At 43.5% G+C, this 19,377-nt stretch overlaps 1 pseudogene; it reads right to left on the bottom strand.

The window, feature by feature from the left end:
• Positions 1-9,399: 9,399 nt before the first annotated feature.
• Positions 9,400-18,052, bottom strand: LOC119512105 (annotated as a pseudogene).
• Between the last annotated feature and the right edge of the window lie 1,325 nt (positions 18,053-19,377).

Genomic DNA, 19,377 nt, shown 5'->3' with positions numbered 1-19,377 from the left:
TAGGGGACACCCGAGGGTGGGTGTCCTTTCAGGAATGCCATAAATCTCAGGTTCCGAAGTCCGCCCGGGGGATGAGGGTCCGGCCGCCCCACTCGCAGGACCCGCTGGTTTGGGAAACAAGTGCAAGAAGACGCCACTGAAACGCGGGGTCTACTTTTTTCCAAGAGTGGGTCCTGTCCCACGTCCCCAGGAGGTGTGAGCAAAGTGGAGAACAAATTTAGTTGCTGTTTAGAGGTCTCCCGGACTTGTTCTCTCAGAAGGGTTGTTTTTAGCTGTTTTTAGGGCGTGGTGGTTGTGAAATTCTGGGATGGAAATGCTCATAGAAAGTAGATGGGGAGTGGAGCTCTTATGTGTCTCCTCGGGGCTACCAACCCAAACCTCGGGCTCCTCTCACCCGCTGCAGCTGCAGATGCAGAACGGGAAGCCTCACGCCCAGGGCACTGGGAGAAACTCCGGCCTCCTCACTGAACCTCGGCAGCCAGAGCCTTTCCCAATCAAAGGTGGCCTGTGGCACCCAGAATCTCTATTCATTTTTTTTTTTTCTATTCATTTTTGATCAATGGTGAAAATGTTGGACTTTTCCAAAGAAAAGTTGCTGAAAACTGCTTTTTAAAAGGGAGGTAATTTTAAAATGTGCAAAGCATAAAAGTGGTCAGACTTTCAAAGTGCAACTTTCTAGCTTTCAGGGGTTACTCACTACAGTAACTGGTCGGGTACCTCCCCCAGCAGGTTGCCCACATGGACAGAACTAAATGAATGGACTATCACTCTGCCCAACTTCCCAAAAGAGAAGTCCCTTCTACAAAACTCCAGCTCCCATTTGGAAACTTCTAGCATCAGATCTTACTTATTCACAAGGCAACCCATTCCATTTTATTGCAACTCTTATGGTTAGAATAGTCTTCTTAACTATTTTCTGTCCCTGCTGGTTATAGCTGGAATGGTTGTGGGTCTGCAAAATATTATTTCTTGTAACATGGTAGGATAGGAAAGAAGGTGGCCAAACTAGTTGCCTTTCTCTAATCTAGAAATATCCAGTTATGAAATTATTTTTGGGTTACAAACAAACAGACTGCTGGCAGATTTGTAGTCTAACATTTTGATTGTATTTTTAGGGCTGTGGTGGGTGATAAAGACCAAGTCAGAAAATTATGGGAAAATACTTTAAAAACTACAAGGTGCTATATGAATGTAAGGAGGTGACATTATTTTCACTACAAGACTAGTACATTAATGATCTGTATATAATGTATGGTGGTTTCAAGAAGTACATGGACAAATGGGGTGGACAAACTTGGAAGGTAAGTTGACGTTGTAGCTGAAAAGTCACAGATCCATAGCAGATGAGGAGCTGGGTAATCTTAAACTTTTGCTTTGTGGATGGCTTTGATAAAGCCTGACTTACCAAAACTGCAAGTGATACAAAGCTGAAAAGGGGTGCAAACTCAGTAGAATTTGGAGGAAGAGTAAAGCCAGTCAAGAGTCAAATGTTTCTGATAAATGACAAGACAATTTAATAGTGATAATTATAAGTCTATGTTTAGTGTAGAGTTCAGTGTGGGTGGTGCCTGGCTTGACAGCTGTTTACATGTAAAAGATGTGGGGATTTCAGATGCATGCAATCTCAGTTGTGTCAGCAGTGTGACCCCACCACTAAGAATGCCAATCACTTATTAATCCATTACAAAGAACATGGTGTGGTGTCAGAGATCACAGAATAGCAGTCTTGTCGAACAAATCTAGCCTGTAGATGGGGGTTTTGTTTGGCCTTCCAGTAAGACTTGCAAAATGGTTAGGATTTTTTGAATTTTTAGCCTACCTATTGGGATATTTCTCATAAATGCCCAGATTCCCAGCTTCTAATGAAAAAACCAGAAGACCTAGCCATCCAGCCCTTATTCCTGCCTGGCATCAGTTGACTACCCCCTTTGGATGCGTATGTGATCTTTGGTTTGCCATAGTCTCCAGCAGTCTCCATTCATAGCCTACCTGAAAGTGGGTGCCAGCTGCTGTGATCCACCTGCTTGATTTGCTCTTTTCTTTACCCCTGACTCACTTCATTCACGTGTACTCTACAGACATTTGTGCGGTCGCAGTTGACTCGTCTGGGGGGGGGAGGTGGCGGCCGGTTGCCAAATCCTAGGCTCTCAGGATTGCTTGGAGGGTACCGGCGGCGGGGGCTCTTTCCCGGAGGCGAGGGCGAGGCGGGGGACTGGGCCCGGTCCCCGGCGTAGGCGTGCAAAGTATGGAGGGCGGCGAGAAAGGAACAGGCGGGACACGGTTCTTTAAGGGTGAAGAAGCCAAGAGAGTTTATTAGAGGAGAGTACAAGCTTATATCGGGCGTTTAGAGGGCGGGATAGCTGTAGAGGTTAAAGGCTTGGATTGGTTCTGAGAGGGCGCGGAAGTTGATTGAAAAGGGGCGAGAGTTGCTCCGGTAACGGTGTCTGGCAACAATGTATGCGCACTGGTGGTGATGGGAGTTGCACTGGCAACGGGGAGTGTCCGGGCAAGATAAGGGGGTGGGGAAAAGGCGGTTCCCTCCGGCAAGCCTCCCCTAACAGTGTTATTTTGGGTGAGGAAATGGGGTCTGCCTCCGGCCTCACTTTCCCAGGCCCGGGGGGCTGCGGAGGGCGCTGTCGCCCGTGCCCACCACCCTCCCCAGGGGCTGATCAGGTCCCCCAGCCCAGGCCCGCCAAGTTGAAGCACGTAATCAGTGTCCCGCATTTCCCCCTTCTTTTCTAATTAAAGGAAGAAGCTTACCGGAGAGGCCCGCTAAGGGATGAGGGAAGGGGGAGGCCGGGGAGGGGAAAAAGGGGTTGACGGTGGCTCAGCGAGGCTGGAGCTCGGCGTTGGTGTGGCGCCTGGGCGCTCGACAGGGGCCTTGCTGCTTGCGGGATGGACGAGGGTGGGGGGTTTAAAGTTGGAGGTTCAGAGAAGCTGGAGCTCGAGGTTGGTGCGATGTTCAGGTGATCGAGAAGGGCCTCGCGGTCGGCGGGTTGACCGGTGGCGGTGAGGTCGCGGAGGGTTGGTTGTCATCTCGGAGTAGGGAGCGTCAGAGGTGGCGAGTCGCTGGTACTGGACTTGCACGAACGAGGAGAAAATAGCATCCGTTTGTTTCCTTACAAGCTGGACAATTCTGCGGATAATGCAGGGTCCTAAGGTGAGAGCTAGAATAATCATTAGTAGGGGGCCGAGGAGAGGGAGGAGGTAAGGGAGGAGGGGGGTAAAGATGTGGGACCAATAGCTGGTGGCTTCACGGTCTCTTTTGCGTTGTTCCAGTCCCTCTCGGACCTTCTTTAGGCTGTCCTCGGCGAGACCTGTGGAATTGGCATATACACAGCACTCTTCTCCTAGGGCGGCGCAAAGGCCTCCTTCTTTGAGGAGGAGAAGGTTGAGACCTCGGCGGTTTTGGAGCACGACCTCAGAGAGGGAGTTAACAGAATTTTTAAGATGGGAAATAGCGTCTTGTAGGTGACGAATGTCCTCGTCAACAGCCGCCCGGAGGTGAGTTAGGGCGGAGCCTTGACTGGCTAATGCAGCGATTCCGGTGCCAGCGCCTGCAAGACCTAGGAGGGAGGCAATCGTGAGGACGGTGATGGGCTCTCGCTTTTGCAGTGGGGCAGAAGCTGCAGTTGTTTCCAGGCGGAGGAAGAAGTCTTCCTCGCTGTGGTATAGGACCCTAGGGATGAGGACAATTAGGAGGCAAGTTTCATTAGTTGTATTGAGGGTTTGCACGTTAAGGCAGGGGGTAAGCCCTGTAGAGGAGCAGAGCCATTGGGAGGAGTTATGAGGAATGAGAAATTTTGCAGAGCTGCTGGGAGATGAGTAGTCGGCACAAGCTGTGATGTTGGGAGAGTTACTTGAGCGAGGGCGGATGCACTTTCCTGTAAAGGAGACTGAATGAAAGGTTAGGGGGACGGCAGAGGTATTCCAATTGCATTCCGAGGGGCTGTCCTCTGTGTTTTCTGAAAAGGAGAGGTTGGAGGCTACTGGCTTATACAGGGGGGAGGAAGTGGAGAGGCAAAGCCAACAAGAGGAGGTAAGATTGGGATAGGAGACATTTAGTGAGGTGAAGGTTGCTTGGATAAGGCTGAAGAGGGGAGAGGAGTAATGAGAGGGGGGTAGAAAAGGTTGGGGTGGTGGGGTTGGCGATGCGCTGTTTGTAGCTGAGGTGCGGTTTCCGGATGCGCTGCTTGTACTTGAAGTGCGGCTGGAGGGCTGTGGAAAAAGGGGGTTAATGACTTGGTTGGGACCTATGCCAGAGGGTGTTCTTAATGCAGTATTTTGGCCTGGTTGGTTTACAGTTTCCTTTTTTATAAGAATAAGTGATCCTCGGTCGGCTCCTTTCTCATAGATTCTGAAGCCCCAAGTTTGACCGAGTAACCAGGAGGGATCAGTGGGGAGTTGCACTGTAAGATTAAGATGTGTGCAGGATCCCTCACTTTCTTGGCCGAGCCAGTTAACTGTAGGGAGTTTGTACCCTGTAGGGGCCCACTTTAAGGTAAGGTAATGATTAGGAACAGGAGGCTTCCAATTAGTGGCTAATGTTTCACACCCCCAGTATGCACAGTAGTACTCGTTGGGGGAATTACAGTACGATTTTCCAGGATTTGAGGATGGGCACATGTAATATTGGGCCTGGGGATCACTTACCTTTCGAGCGCAGGTTTCTTCGACTTTGGAGACAAAGGTGGCGAAAAGCTTACTCGGCTCCTGGAAGAGCTTGGTGAATTTATTAGGCCGACAGGCAGAGCAGTTGGCAAACGCTCGTAAGGCGATTCCCCAAAGGATAGGCCAAAAGGTGGCAGGTGCATTAATATAGGCAGATGCATTTATAAACGCTCCCGTGCCCAAGTAAGCTTCGGGGTGATGATAGACTCCAGTGGCTGCGTCTTGCTCGCTTTGCCTAGCTGCTTCTGCCTGGAAGTGGGCACGCCAATTAACAAACTGGCCGGGGTTAAGGATGGTATGGGCAAGCGAGGCCCAGTCTTGGGGGAGGCAAAAGTCCATGGCGATATTCTGCAGTAATTGGGAAGCGTATGGGCTACCTAACCCGTCCTCCTTGACGGCCCTGCGAAGCTGCTTGATAGTATCAGAGTCAATGGGATACCAGTCATACGGTTTCTGTGGTGTGGGGGTAAGGTTAAGAGGAAAGCAGTGAAAAGCACGAGAGAAAGGAGGACGCGCTTGCAGAGGGCTTGGCGTGGGAGTGGGGGTAGGGGGAGCGTTGCCCCAAGGGTTGCCTTGAGGTGTAGAAGGTAGCCAGGGGTTGTTAGTCGGCAGGGTGGGAGGAGCGGCGGCAGCTGCCGGTAGCGGCTCCGAGGGGGAGCTCGCCGAAGGGGGAGGCGGAAGTGGGAGGCCCCAAGCGTTGCAAGACGGCGGTGCGGTGGGAGTGGCTAAGGCATAAGATGGTGGACTAGCTCCGCCCTGTGAAAGGGCGGGGTAAAGCGCTTGCGGTTTCCGGCCCAGCTAAGGGCTGACGTCATCGCCGGAGCACTTCCTCCCCTCGATGGAAGAAGAAGGAGGAGGAGGAAGTTCGCCATCTTGGCGAGGCTCAGTGTTATTTTGTTTTTTGGGAGTCACTTCGAGCGCGTTGTTAATCTGCTCGACTAAGGACTCTGTGTCCGAATCGTGGTCTACATTAGTATCGCTGTCTGAATCTGTTGACTGGGTTGATAGGGCCTCCTTGGATTTAATGGGGCCTCGATCAGGGGGGAGGGAGCCTTGAAGGCAGGAGCGGACGGTTATTAAGGTGGGGAGCAAGCTGGGAGGGAAGCGCTTGCTCTCATGTTCCATGGCATTGGTGACCCGATCAATAAGGCGATCATAAGTAACAGGGTCCCAAAGATGGCAAGTGGTGAGCCATGGGTTAAAGGGCAGCAGGAGGTCCCAGTATACTTGCAGCTGCCGGACAGACACCTTACAGCGATGTGTGTCTAGGAGACCAGCCAGAGCACGAACTTGGGGTGCTTGGCGTGCAGATAGACGATTACCCATAGCGGAGTGAGAAAAGAAAAAAGGGGGGTTGATTATTGAGTAAAGAAAATGAGGTAAACCGAGGAAACGGCGAGAATAGAAGGCAGGAGCCTCTAGTAGCGAGAGCAGTTTGGGGGGGGCGGTCGCAAAGAGGCACACCGCGCGAAACAAAGAAACAAAGACACAAAGGACCACAGCAAAGTAATGGAGGGGAAGAGGGAAAGCTACTGGAGGAAGAGTGTTAGGAGGAATGGGGGGACATAGGAAGAGAAGACGAAAGGTAGTCGGGGGTAAGAGTTAGGTTAACGCGGGAAAGGAAGAGCAGCCCGGGCGCGGAGCGGCGTGGGAGAGGCGGCTCCGGACGTGGAGCAGCGAGGGAGAGGCGGCCCTTACTTTGCAGGCGAGGAGAAGGGGAGCTGGAGAGGCGTCCGGGCGAGCGGGTGGTTTTACTGGACCGCTGCGTGGAGAGGACTTTTAATTCCAGGGGCCCCACGTTGGGCGCCAGTTGCGGTCGCAGTTGACTCGTCTGGGGGGGGGAGGTGGCGGCCGGTTGCCAAATCCTAGGCTCTCAGGATTGCTTGGAGGGTACCGGCGGCGGGGGCTCTTTCCCGGAGGCGAGGGCGAGGCGGGGGACTGGGCCCGGTCCCCGGCGTAGGCGTGCAAAGTATGGAGGGCGGCGAGAAAGGAACAGGCGGGACACGGTTCTTTTAGGGTGAAGAAGCCAAGAGAGTTTATTAGGGGAGAGTACAAGCTTATATCGGGCGTTTAGAGGGCGGGATAGCTGTAGAGGTTAAAGGCTTGGATTGGTTCTGAGAGGGCGCGGAAGTTGATTGAAAAGGGGCGAGAGTTGCTCCGGTAACGGTGTCTGGCAACAATGTATGCGCACTGGTGGTGATGGGAGTTGCACTGGCAACGGGGAGTGTCCGGGCAAGATAAGGGGGTGGGGAAAAGGCGGTTCCCTCCGGCAAGCCTCCCCTAACAGTGTTATTTTGGGTGAGGAAATGGGGTCTGCCTCCGGCCTCACTTTCCCAGGCCCGGGGGGCTGCGGAGGGCGCTGTCGCCCGTGCCCACCACCCTCCCCAGGGGCTGATCAGGTCCCCCAGCCCAGGCCCGCCAAGTTGAAGCACGTAATCAGTGTCCCGCAATTTGAGTGTATACTCTCCATATGGATAAAGGGAGGGAATACTCCTGTTGAACTCTCAGTGTGGCAGAACAAAGCCAGAGGGCTATGATCTGTATGAAAAGGGCATTTAAATTCAACCAAACCAAACCAAATCCAAGGCTTTATTAAATGAAAAAATTCAAATAGGCACAAAAGTAGAGAGAATAGTATATTTTACACCCATGTATCCATGATCAGTTTCAAGAATTGTCAACATCACTTCATCTATCTCCTTCCCCACCATCGCTACTGAAATACTTTAAAGGCAATCCCAGATATCATTTAATGTAACTTGTAAATACTTTAGTATGTATATCTAGCAGGTAAGCACTTTTAAAAACGGGATAATCACAGCAGCATCATTATACCTAGCAAGATTTACAATTCCTTAATATCATCTAATACCTTGTCTCCGAAAGGTATTTTTACAGTTGGTTTGTTTGAGTCAAGATCCAAAGAAGGTTCACACATTGCATTTGATGAATATGTCTTTTAAGTCTCTTTAATCTAAACCAATTCCCTCTCCTCTGTCTCCCTTTATGACATTTATTTGTTGGCCTATAGAATTTCCTACAGAATTTGGCTAATTGCAAACACAACGCATTATTTAACATGTTCCTCAATCCTCCATACTTTCCATAACATGATAATTAGGTCTAGAAGCTTGATAATAGTTAGATTCAGTTTTTTTTTCCAGACCATATTCTAGGTGGTGCTGGGTACTATTGTGTCACAATAGGAAGTATATATGTCTGGTTGTCTCTCATTTAGTGAAGTTAATTTTGAATAGTGATTTCAGATGTGGTCAGCCTAATCCATCTGTTATAAAATTCCTCATTGGCCTCTAACCTAATGATTTTAGCTACCATTGATTATCTTTGTTTACACAATGGTCGTTTTCTAATTCTATTCCCTCTGCATTTATGACTGTGGTTCTAAGAAAACCTTTCTGTCATCAACTATTTGTTTTCCTTAAACCACAATTCACATAGAAGAGACTAGATAATTGCTTGATTCTTTCTTTTCCTTTTTTTTTAAACCAACCTTTAGAATAATTAGTTGATGCCCTAACAGCTTCTAAAAGTGTCAGCTAGTTTTTTTTATTTTACATCTTTTTTTTTTAGTTATAATTGATGCATAATAAACTGCATAAATGATGTTGAGTAGCTTTTTGTGTGCTGATTAGACATTCGTATATTTTTGGTGAAGTGTCTGTTTAGATCTTTTGTCCATTTTTTTATAGGTTGTCTTTTTATCATTGAGTTAAAAGCATTTTTTGGCATATTCTAGATATAAGTCCTTTTTTTTTGGACATATTCTTTGTAAATATTTTCTCCAAGTTTGTGGTTTGGGTTTTCATTTTCTTTCTTCTTCCTCCTCTTATTCCTCCTCCTCTTCCTCCTTTTCCTCTTCTTCCTCTTCTTCTTGCATAATGATGACCTGGAAGGAGCCCAAGTCCCTGGGGATATTAAGCTGCCATTCCTACCATGGATTGCTTTAAATCAGCACTTTTTTTTTACATGAGAGAGAAATGACTTTTTTTCCCCTTTTAAACCACTTTTTTTTTTCAAATTTTATTGAGATATATTCACATACCATATAGTGCATCTAAAGTATACAAGCAGTGTCTCACAGTATCATCATCTAGTTGTGAAATCATCATTACACTCAATTTTCAACCATTTCCATTACTCCAAAAAGAAAAATAACAAATAGACATAAAAAAAAGAAAACCCCAAACACCCCATACCCTTTATCCTCCCCTATTATTGACCCCTAGTAGTGTGTGGTACACTTGTTGCTGTTGAAAGAATATTAAGATTTTACCATTAACTATAGTCCATAGCTTGCAATAGGTACTTTTCCTCCATATACCACTCTGTTATTAACTCTACCAGTGCTGTATGTTTGTACTAGTTCATGAAAGAATTTATTTATATTTGTAGTGTTAATTGTAAACAACGTCCACCTCAAGGTTCATATTATATGATTTCACTAATATGAACTAATTAGCATATGTAAACTCATTGAAATAAAACATAGAATGTAGGTTACCAAGAGATAGATTGAAGCTAGAGAGTGGGGAGCAGTTGCCTAAAATGTACAGAATTTTTAACAAGGTTGAACTTATATGTTTGGAAATGGATAGAGGTGAGGGTAGTTCATTATTGAGATTACAAGTAATAGTGGTGAATTCTAGGTAAATTTGGTTGAAAGAGGTTGTTTAGAGTCATGTATGTCACCAGAAGGAAAGCTAGAGGTTAAAATATGGGATTTGGATATTCCTTCAGCTATAATTGCATAGAAGAAGGAATTGGGAGGGCATCAATGCCATCATAAATTGTACAGTTACAAATAACTGTTCTGCATATATGCTGTAGGGAAAAGGGAGAAGTCTGAATTAAAGGAGTAGATAAAAGTGGCTCGAAGAACATACAGGCTGTTCTAGGAGCCCAGTACTGGCAGGAGAATGGAAACACAAGGCTCAAGAACGTCAGAGCTAAAGTTGTGATTCCACTGTTCAATTCTAGCATGAAAGGAACAGCTATAGCGTCTAAAATTAACAGAGAATACTTTTCCTGTGTTGAGATTCAAAAGGAAAAAGTTACCCTCTGATTTTCCTTCCAGTAGAGCTTTAGCTACTTATTTATCCATAATTCCCCAGTAACGTGGATTGTTACTGATCTGAAGGAGGTCTGGTACAAGACAGTGGACACAGTCAACCTGAGGTGTTTCCAGCTGCAGAATTTCATCATCCATTTCCCATTTGGGTTTGTTTCTTTTTCTGGAACTTGTGCAAAGTGTTATAATTCCATCTTCTGAATCCATGTCACTATCTTCAATATAGTGTTATTTGAAACCTAGTTCATCACAGACCCAGTGTTCCAGTTTGCTAATGTTGCCGTTGTGCAAAATATAAGAAATGGATTGGCTTTTATAAAGGGGTTTATTTGATTACAAAGTTACAGCCTGAAGGCCATGAAGAGTCCAAGGTAAGGTATCAACAATCAGGTATCTTCACTGAAGGATGGCCAATGGCGTTCGGAAGGCCTCTTTTAGCTGGGAAGGCACGTGGCTGGTGTCTGCTCCAGAGTTCTGGTTTCAAAATGGCTTTCTCCAAAATGTCAGTGTCAGCCTCCAACGGCCATCTTCAGAATGTCTCTCAGCTGCAGCTCCTCTCCAAAATGTCACTCTCAGTTGCTCTGCTCTTTTATATGTCTCCAGTGATTTAATTAAGACCTACCCTGAATGGGTGGGTTAACACCTCCATGGAAATTATCCAATCAAAGGTCTTGCCCATTGTTGATTGAGTCATATCTCCATGGAAACAATCAAAGGATTCCAACCTAATCAATACTAATACATCTGCCCCCACAAGACTTCATCAAAGAACATGGTGTTTTGGGGGACATAATACATCCAAACTGGCACACCCAGTCATAGGCCCACTTCTACATGATGCCTTTTTAAATTAATTAATTAATTAATTTATTGTATTCCATTTTCTTGCTCCCATCTGATTTTTTTTTATTGTGAACTTTAACATATATACATAACAGTGATAACTTTCAATGTACAATTTCACAAGTAATTCAAGAGCAAATCTCAAAGAATGTCATGGGTCACAGTTCTACAACTTAAGCCATTTCCATTATTGTAAAGTATGACATACATACAGAAAGGTGTCATCTCTCAATGTACAGCTCAATAAGCAGTCATATAGATAATTTCAAAAATTGTTATGGACTGCAGTTCCACAATTTCAGTTCTTTTCTTATTATGCAATACAAGGTATATGGAGAGAGGTGAAGAACTTCAAGGCACAATTCAACAAGCAGCTATAGAGCAAATTCCAAAGGATTCTATGGGCTACAGTTTCACCATGTCATTTATTTCCTTCCAGCCATTCCAACACCCCAGCATAAAAATATATATATACACACACATATATGTATATATATGTGCATACACACACATATTTATATAATTACATAAAGTTTCAGTATTCATAGACCTTTGTTCAATCTTACCTTGTTTGTTGCTACTCCTTCCTCCCACTTAATCTCTTTCTCCATCTTCAGGGATGTCTAGGCATTGAGCACTCTAACTTGTCCATATTAAAAGGGGGTGCTGACAGTATGGGGAAGGGGGCTGCATCTGGTAGTTGATCTTAAAGAGGCTGTTGCCTCTGGATTTTAGGACTTGTCTGGTATAGGAACACTCTAGTAGATTTAAGTTTCTAAAAGATAAAACTTAATGAGTGCATCTTTTATAGAATATCAGGTAGGGACCTAGGTATTTGGGGACTACTTTTGGTAAGGGCATGGCATGCTGTGGCCAGTTGGGATGTCTAGCTAGAGCTTGCATAAGAGAAACCTCCAGGATAGCCTCTCGACTCTATTTGGGGTTTCTCAGCCACTGTGACCTCAGCTTATTACCTTTCTTTTTTTCCTCTTTTGGTCAAGTATGCATTTTCAATCCCTCATTGCCAGGGTCAGGCTCATTCCTGGGAATCATGTCCCACATTGCCAGGGAGATTCATTCCCCTGGGATCATGTCCCTCATGGCGTGGGGGGGTGGGGGGCGGAGGTTAATGAGTTTATTTGCCGAGTTGGGTTTAGAGAGAGAAAGGCCACATCTGAGCAACAAAGAGGTTGCCTGGAGGCACCTCTTAAGCATAATTATAGGAGGGCTCAGCCTCCTATTTACAACCTTAAATTCCATAAGAGCAAGTCTCAAGTCAAGGGCTTGTTTTATTAAGTTGTGTGTTCCTAACTCGACTTAATATATATTCTATCCCAAGATAAATGGTCAGTTTCTTACATTATCTTCACTTAGTTGTACAATCATCATCACTCTCAACTTTAAACAATTATCATAACATAATACATCCCAGAGCTCTTATCAGCTGCTAGTTATTCATCCCTAGTATTAGTGTAGAGTTGGTAAGAAATTCCTATTAAATATAGTGATTAATGGATAATGGGTAGTTTTTCCATACCACTCTGTTGTTAACACTTGGCAGCAATATCATACGTTGTAAGTATATCATGCTAACACTTATTTAGGTTTGTCGTGCTACTCTGTGGGTTACTTGCCTTTAAACAACCATTTACGAACATGGTCACTTCAATGTGTCACTGATAGTTATAATCCTATTAATGAGCCATAGTCACTTCTGACCATTCCCATGCCATTAAGATCACCCTCATTATCACATCTGTACATATTAGGTAATTGTTCCCCCTTCACTAGGTTCTGACTAACTCTAGGTCCCCTATATTCTACATTTTAAGAAACTTATTTTACATTTTTCACAGAGTTCACATTAGTGGTAACATACAATATCTCTCCTTTTGTGTCTGACTTATTTCACTCAGCGTTATGTATTCAAGATTCATTCACGTTGTCATATTTCATGACCTCAGTCCTTACTGCCACGTAGTATTCCATCATGTGTATATACCACATTTTGTTTATCCACTAATCTGTTGAAGGACATTTGGGTTGTTTCCATCTCTTGGCAATTGTGGACAATGCCACTATGAATATTGGTGTGCAAATATCTGTTCGTGTCACTGCTTTCAGTATATACCACTGCTGGGTATAAGCTGAGAAGTGAAATTGCTGGATCGTAGGGTAACTTGATATCTAGTTTTCTGAGGAACTGCCAAACTGTCCTCCAGAGTGGTGCTGTACCACTATGCAGTCCCACCAGCAATGAATAAGGGTTTTAATTTCTTCACATCCTCTGCAGCATTTGTAGTTTCCTGTTTAATGGCAGCCAGTCTAATTGGTGTGAGATGATATCTCATTGTGGTCTTGGTTTGCATCTCCCTAATAGCCAGTGAAGATGAACATTTTTTCATGTGTTTTATAGCCATTTGTATTTCCTCTTCAGAGAAATGTCTTTTCATAACTTTTGCCCGTTTTATAATTGAGCTGTTTATACTATTGTCATTGAGTTGTAGGATTTCTTTATATATGCAAGACATCTGTCTCTTATCAGATATGTGGTTTCCAAATATTTTTTCCCATTAAGTTGGCTGCCTCTTCACCTTTTTGACAAATTTCTTTGAGGTACAGAAGCTTTTAAGTTTGAGGAGTTCACATTTATCTATTTTTTCTTTTGTTGCTTGTGCTTTGGGTGTTAGGCTAAGAAGTGACCTCCTAATACTAGGTCTTGAAGATGTTTCCCTATATTATCATCTAGACATTTTATGGTGCTGTCTCTTATATTGAGGTCTTTGATCCACTTTGAGTTAATTTTTATGTAGGGTATGAAGTAGGGGTCCTCTTTCATTCTTTTGGATATAGATATCCAGTTCTCCCAGCCCCATTTGTTGAAGAGACTGTTCTGTTCTAGTTCAGTGGATATGGGGGCCTTATCAAAAATCAGTCAACCATAGATCTGGGGGTCTATTTCTGAATTCTCAGTTCAATTCCATTGATCAATATGTCTATCTTTGTGCCATTACCATGCTGTTTTGACTACTGTGGCTTTATAGTAAGCTTCAAAGTCAGGAATTGTAAGTCCTCCCACTTTGTTTTCCTTTTTTGAAATGTTTTTAGCAATTTGAGGCATCTTTCCCTTCCAAATAAATTTTCCAAGTCTGCAAAGTAGGTTGTTGGAACTTTGATTGGAATAGCATTGAATCCGTAGATCAGTTTGGGTAGGATTGACATCTTAATGATGTTTAGCCTTCCTATCCATGAACATGGAATATTTTGCCATCTCTTTAGGTCCCCTTCTATTTCTTTTAGTAATGCTATGTAATTTTCTTTGTAGAGGTCCTTAACATCCTTGGTTAAGTTTATTCCTAGGTACTTGATTTTTTTAGTTGCTATTGAGAATGGAATCTTTTTCTTGAGTGACTCTTCAGTTAGCTCATTTCTAGTGTATAGGAACATTACTGATTTTTAAAAAAATTTAATTTTATTGAGATTGTTCAAATACCATACAATTTATCCAAAGACACAAAATGTACAGTCAATTGCCCATGGTACCATCATACGGCTGTGCATCCATCACCACAATTAATTTTTAAAAAATTTTTAGAACATTTTCATTACACCAGAAAAGAAATAAAGACAAAAAAAGGAAACACAAATCCTCGCATACCCCTAATCACCCCCCCTCCATTACTGACTCATACTATTGGTATAGTACATTTGTTACTGTTGATGAAAGAATGTTAAAATACTACAAACTGTAGTATATAGTTTGCAATAGGTATATATTTTTCCTATATGCCCCTCTATTATTGACTTCTGATTATAGTGTCATACATTTGTTCTAGTTAATGAAAGAGATTTCTAATATTTGTACAGTTAATTATGGATATTGCCCACCACAGGAGTCACTGTTTTATACATTCCCATCTTTTAACCTCCAACTTTCCTTCTGGTGACATGTGACTCTGAGCTTCCCCTTTCCACCACACTCACACACCATTCAGCACTGTTAGTCATTCTCACAATGTGCTACTGTCATCTCCGTCCATTTCCAAACACTTAAGTTCAACCTAGTTGAACTTTCTTCTCATAATAAGCAACTGCTCCCCATTCTTTAGCCTCGTTCTATATCCTGGTAACTTACATTTCATGTCTGTGAGTTTACATATTATAATTAGTTCATATCAGTGAGATCCTGCCATATTTGTCCTTATGTGTTTGTCTTATTTCACTCGATATAGTGCCCTCAGGGTTTCTTCATTAACCCATTTTTTTAATGGTTTTATTCACACAGCATAATTCCATCCTAAGTAAACAATCACTGGTTCCCTGTATAGTCACGTATTTATGTGTTCACCATCATCACCACTATCTATATAAGGACATCTCCATTTCTTCCACAAAGAAGGAGGGAGAGTCAAAGAAGGTAGAGAGACAAAAGAAAAAGAAAAAAGAGAAACAAGCAAACAAAAGAATATGACAGCTAGGAAGCAACAAAAGGAAAGACAGAATTAAACTAAAGTAAAATAAAGAGTCAGACAACATCACCAACGCCAAGAATCCCATACCCCTCCCTTATGTCCCCCTCTTACATGCATTTAGCTTTGTTATGTTGCCTTTGTTAAATTAAAGGAAGCACAATACAATTTTTCTGTTAACTATAGTCTCTAGTTTGTATTGATTGTATTTCCCCCCCCAATACCACCCTATTTTTAGCACCTTGCAGGGTATACATTCATTTGTACATTTTATCACAATTGTTGAGTGCTCTAGGTTTCACGGAGTTATACAGTTCCAGTCTTTATCTTTCCTCTTCCCTTCTGGTGTCCCACATGCCCCTAACCTTCCTCTTTAAACCATACAGTCATCTTTGTTCAGTGTACTTACATTGCTGTGCTACCATCACCCAAAATTGTGTTCCAAACCTCTCACTCCTGTCTTTTCCTATCTGTCTGTAGTGCTCCCTTTAGTATTTCCTGTAGAGCAGGTATCTTGTTTACAGACTCTGTCATTGTCTGTTTGTCAGAGAATATTTTAAACTCTCCCTCCTATTTGAAGGACAGTTTTGCCAGATATAGGATTCTTAGTTGGTGGTTTTTCTCTTTCAGTGTCTTAAATTTATCACACCCTTCCTTCTTGCCTCCATGGTTTCTATTGAGAAATCTGCACATATTCTTATCAAGCTTCCTTTGTATGTGATGGATTGCTTTTCTCTTGCTGCTTTCAGGATTCTCTCTTTATCTTTGACATTTGATAATCTGATTATTAAGTGTCTTGGTGTAGGCCTATTCAGATCTATTCTGTTTGGGGAATGCTGAGCTTCTTGAATGTGTAATTTTATGTCTTTCATAAGAGATGGGGAATTTTCATTGATTATTTCCTCTATTATTGCTTCTGCCCTTTTCCCTTCTCTTCTCCTTCTGGGACACCCACGACACATACATTCATGCATTTCATATTGTCATTCAATTCCCTGAGATGTTGCTCATATTTTTCCATTCTTTTCCCTATCTGATTTTTTTGTATGTAGGACTTCAGGTGTCTTGTTCTCCAATTCCTGAGTGTTTTCTTCTTCTTCTTGAGATCTGCTGTTGTATGTCTCTATTGTGTCTTTCATCTCTTGTGTCGTGCCTTTCATTTCCATAGATTCTGCCAGTTGTTGTTTCAAACTTTCAATTTCTACCTTATGTTTGCCCGGTGTTTTCATTACACCCTTCATCTCTTTTGCCATATCTTCCCTTAACTTGTTGAATTGATTTAACATTACTTGTTTAAATTCCTGTATCTCAGTTGAAGTGTAAGTTTGTTCCTTTGACTGAGCCATATCTTCATTTTTCTTACTGTAGGTTGTGTTTTCTGTTATCTAGTCATCTGGCTTCCTTGGTTATCCCAATCAGGTTTTCCCAGACCAGAATGGGCTCAGGTCTCAGAAGGCGGAAATATTCATTATCAAGTTTCCCTGAGGGTGCGCCTTAGAAGACTGACACGCCCTGTGAGGCCTCTAGCTGCTGTGTTTTCCTTAACCTGTGCAGCAGGTGGTGCCTGTCAGCCTGTAGCTCCAGACTGGTGTAAGGAGGTGTGGCCTCCTTAGTTTCTCTTTTGGCTTTTTCTCCCTGGCTGTGGAGTCTGGGTGTGAGTGGAAGGCTGGTAGTAGAGCTGGGTCCCACCTCCTTCCTCTTAGAGAAGATATACTCCCTAGAGAGTTACCATCTGCATTTAAATAGGTTCTTTGTCTCTCTGACTCTGCTATCTCCACCCTTGTCTGGGTCAGAGCACTGTGAATTGAAAATGGCTAAGGTTTTCTCCACTGAGCCGCTCAGGTTGAGAGAGAGAAAAAGGGACAGAAAGCCCCCTCTTGGAGCCAGCACACAGCCCCCAAGTTTCACTCATCAGCCAGAGGTAACAGCTGGTCTTCTGGTCTCCCCCTCCCAGGTCAAATGAGTCTTCTGGTTTTTTAAGTTCAGCCATCACTAAAAGCCTCTGTTTGCTTGTTGGGGATTTGTAGCTTGTATTAAGATGTCCATATTTGTTAATTAAGACCCCAGTTGGAACTGGGCTGAGGTATATTCACTTGTTCAGAGAGTGCTGCTTTCTACCACAGTGAGGTTTTGCCATTCAGCCTGCCATGGGAGGAGGGGGCTCCTGGTGCATTTCCACAACTTTTACTTACAGATATTATGCTGTGATCTCAGGCATTCCTCCCAATCCATGTTGGTTTGGACAGTCACGGTTGTTGCCCAGCAGTTATTCCAGATTATTTACTAGTTGTCCCTGGTTGCTTATTAGTTGTTCCAGGGGGACTAACTAACTTCCACTCCTCTCTATGCCACCATATTGCTGCCCCCCCATTAATGACTTTTTACACAATGCCTTGTTAGGAGTTATGGCACAGGGCTGAACACACGGTTGTACAAGAAACAGTTTTCATCTTGTTCCATGTTTTTTCTTTGTTTTAGCTGGCCATCCTTCAATTCATTCTGAGACAAGTCTGTGCTTACCCATTCATCTGATTTGGGATTTATTGGGGATTTATTTCATCTTCAAAATTGTTTTGGCTGATCAAGGTGGCAAACGACACTTACTTAACATGAGTTCACTGATATGAGCTTTTCTTTTAGATGGAAGCCCCTGAAGAGTGTTGAGTACTACAATGTTTAATTAGAAAATACTGGCCCACAGCATCTTGCAGTTTCTGTTTAAGGGATGGGCCTAAAAATCTCTGCCCACAGGAATGACCTAAGTCCAACTTGTGGCTGAACAACTGTGTTTCCTTTCTTGGCTCCTTAAAGGAACTTCAGTTCTCTCTACAGCATTCACTGTTGTTCAGCATCTGAACAACTCTCACTCTTAAACTTCTTTCCACTGCATACATAACCATCCTTTCTGTCAGCATGTCTACTCCGACTACTTTTGGGCCTTACATCTACTTTTACTATTATTTTCACTATATTCTGCCATTATAACAATTTATCCACAAATCTCAGTGCTATAAATATTGTTTCTTCAGATTTTCCAGCAGGAAGTGTCTTCCGGGCACTTTCTGGATGTCCCTTTGGGAGTGCAGCTTAGCTGATGCGACCTGAGGAGCTGCCGCCATCATCACCGTCACTCTGGGTGCTCCTGAGGTTGAAAGGTAGCCCAGTCACTCCTGCACCTCATGGAGGTCCTACATGGTGGTGCCTTTCTGCACACCCACCCCCTCCACACTTGGTTCCATCTCAGATGCTTTGGCCCCACTGCTTCTGCCGGTTCCCGAGGTACAGTCACCACTTCCATGTTGGGCTCTTTCTGTTTCTCTTGCTACCTGGCTCCAGGCTCCTTTCCTCCCAGCACCATTTCTTGAAAGTTTCTTTCCCCTTGCTCTAAATCAATTGGCCACAGATGTGTGGGTTATTTCTGGACTTTCAATTCTGTTCCATTCTGTCTTTATGCTGTTATTGGACAAATGCCCAATGTGCTCAAATAACTAATTCCTGAGACACTGAGGTTTCAAAGAGAGAGTTTATTGCTAGGCTCAAAGCAGGAGAGCAGATGGCCTATCAACCCAAAAATCTGTCTCCATGAACTGCAGTAATTCTGATAGTTTTATAGTATCAAAAGATGGGCAGAGTTTTAGGATAATGAGCAGAGTGTCTCCAGATGATGTAATTAGAGGTGATCAAATTATTAAGCATGTACAGATTGATTGCATGCTCAGTTACAGAACATATGTAAGAAAATGGCAGCCTTAATAAGATGATGGGCATGATTTTTAGTATTCTAATGAGGTTTAGGTCACTTATAAGTTAAAGTCTAAGCTACTGCACATGTCAGACGGACCCATTTTGGTTAGACTCAGTTTCAGTTATCATGATAAGTTTGGACTTGGCGTGGGTTCATTCTGGGAGGACCCAAGTCCCTTCATTAATAAACATTAGTGATCACAAGACTCCAAAAAAAAAAAAAAGGGTACAAATGAGGGTCAGTCACAGGTTTTTACAATCACAAGGGCAGAAGATAAAGGCTGTACTATCATTATCAGAAATCAAGGCCGCTGGATTACAGTTCAGAGATTTCAGGTATTTTCCCTCTGTCTGCTCTAATACACCAGAAAGTAAAAAAGGAATATTTATATAATGATTCAGTAATCATAATTATCACTTAAATCCTAATTTCTCAGTTACTATGCCAGTACAACAGTATTTTGATTACTGTAATTTTGTAGTACAATTTGAAATTGGGATGTGTTAGTCCTCCAACTTTGTTTTTCATTTCCAAATTGTTTTGGCTATTCAGAGCCACCT

Source organism: Choloepus didactylus, chromosome 17, assembly GCF_015220235.1.
Source record: "Choloepus didactylus isolate mChoDid1 chromosome 17, mChoDid1.pri, whole genome shotgun sequence".
Taxonomy (NCBI): Eukaryota; Metazoa; Chordata; class Mammalia; order Pilosa; family Megalonychidae; genus Choloepus; species Choloepus didactylus.
The sequence above is the reverse complement of the archived record's forward strand: the minus strand, read 5'-3'. Positions and strand labels throughout refer to the sequence as shown.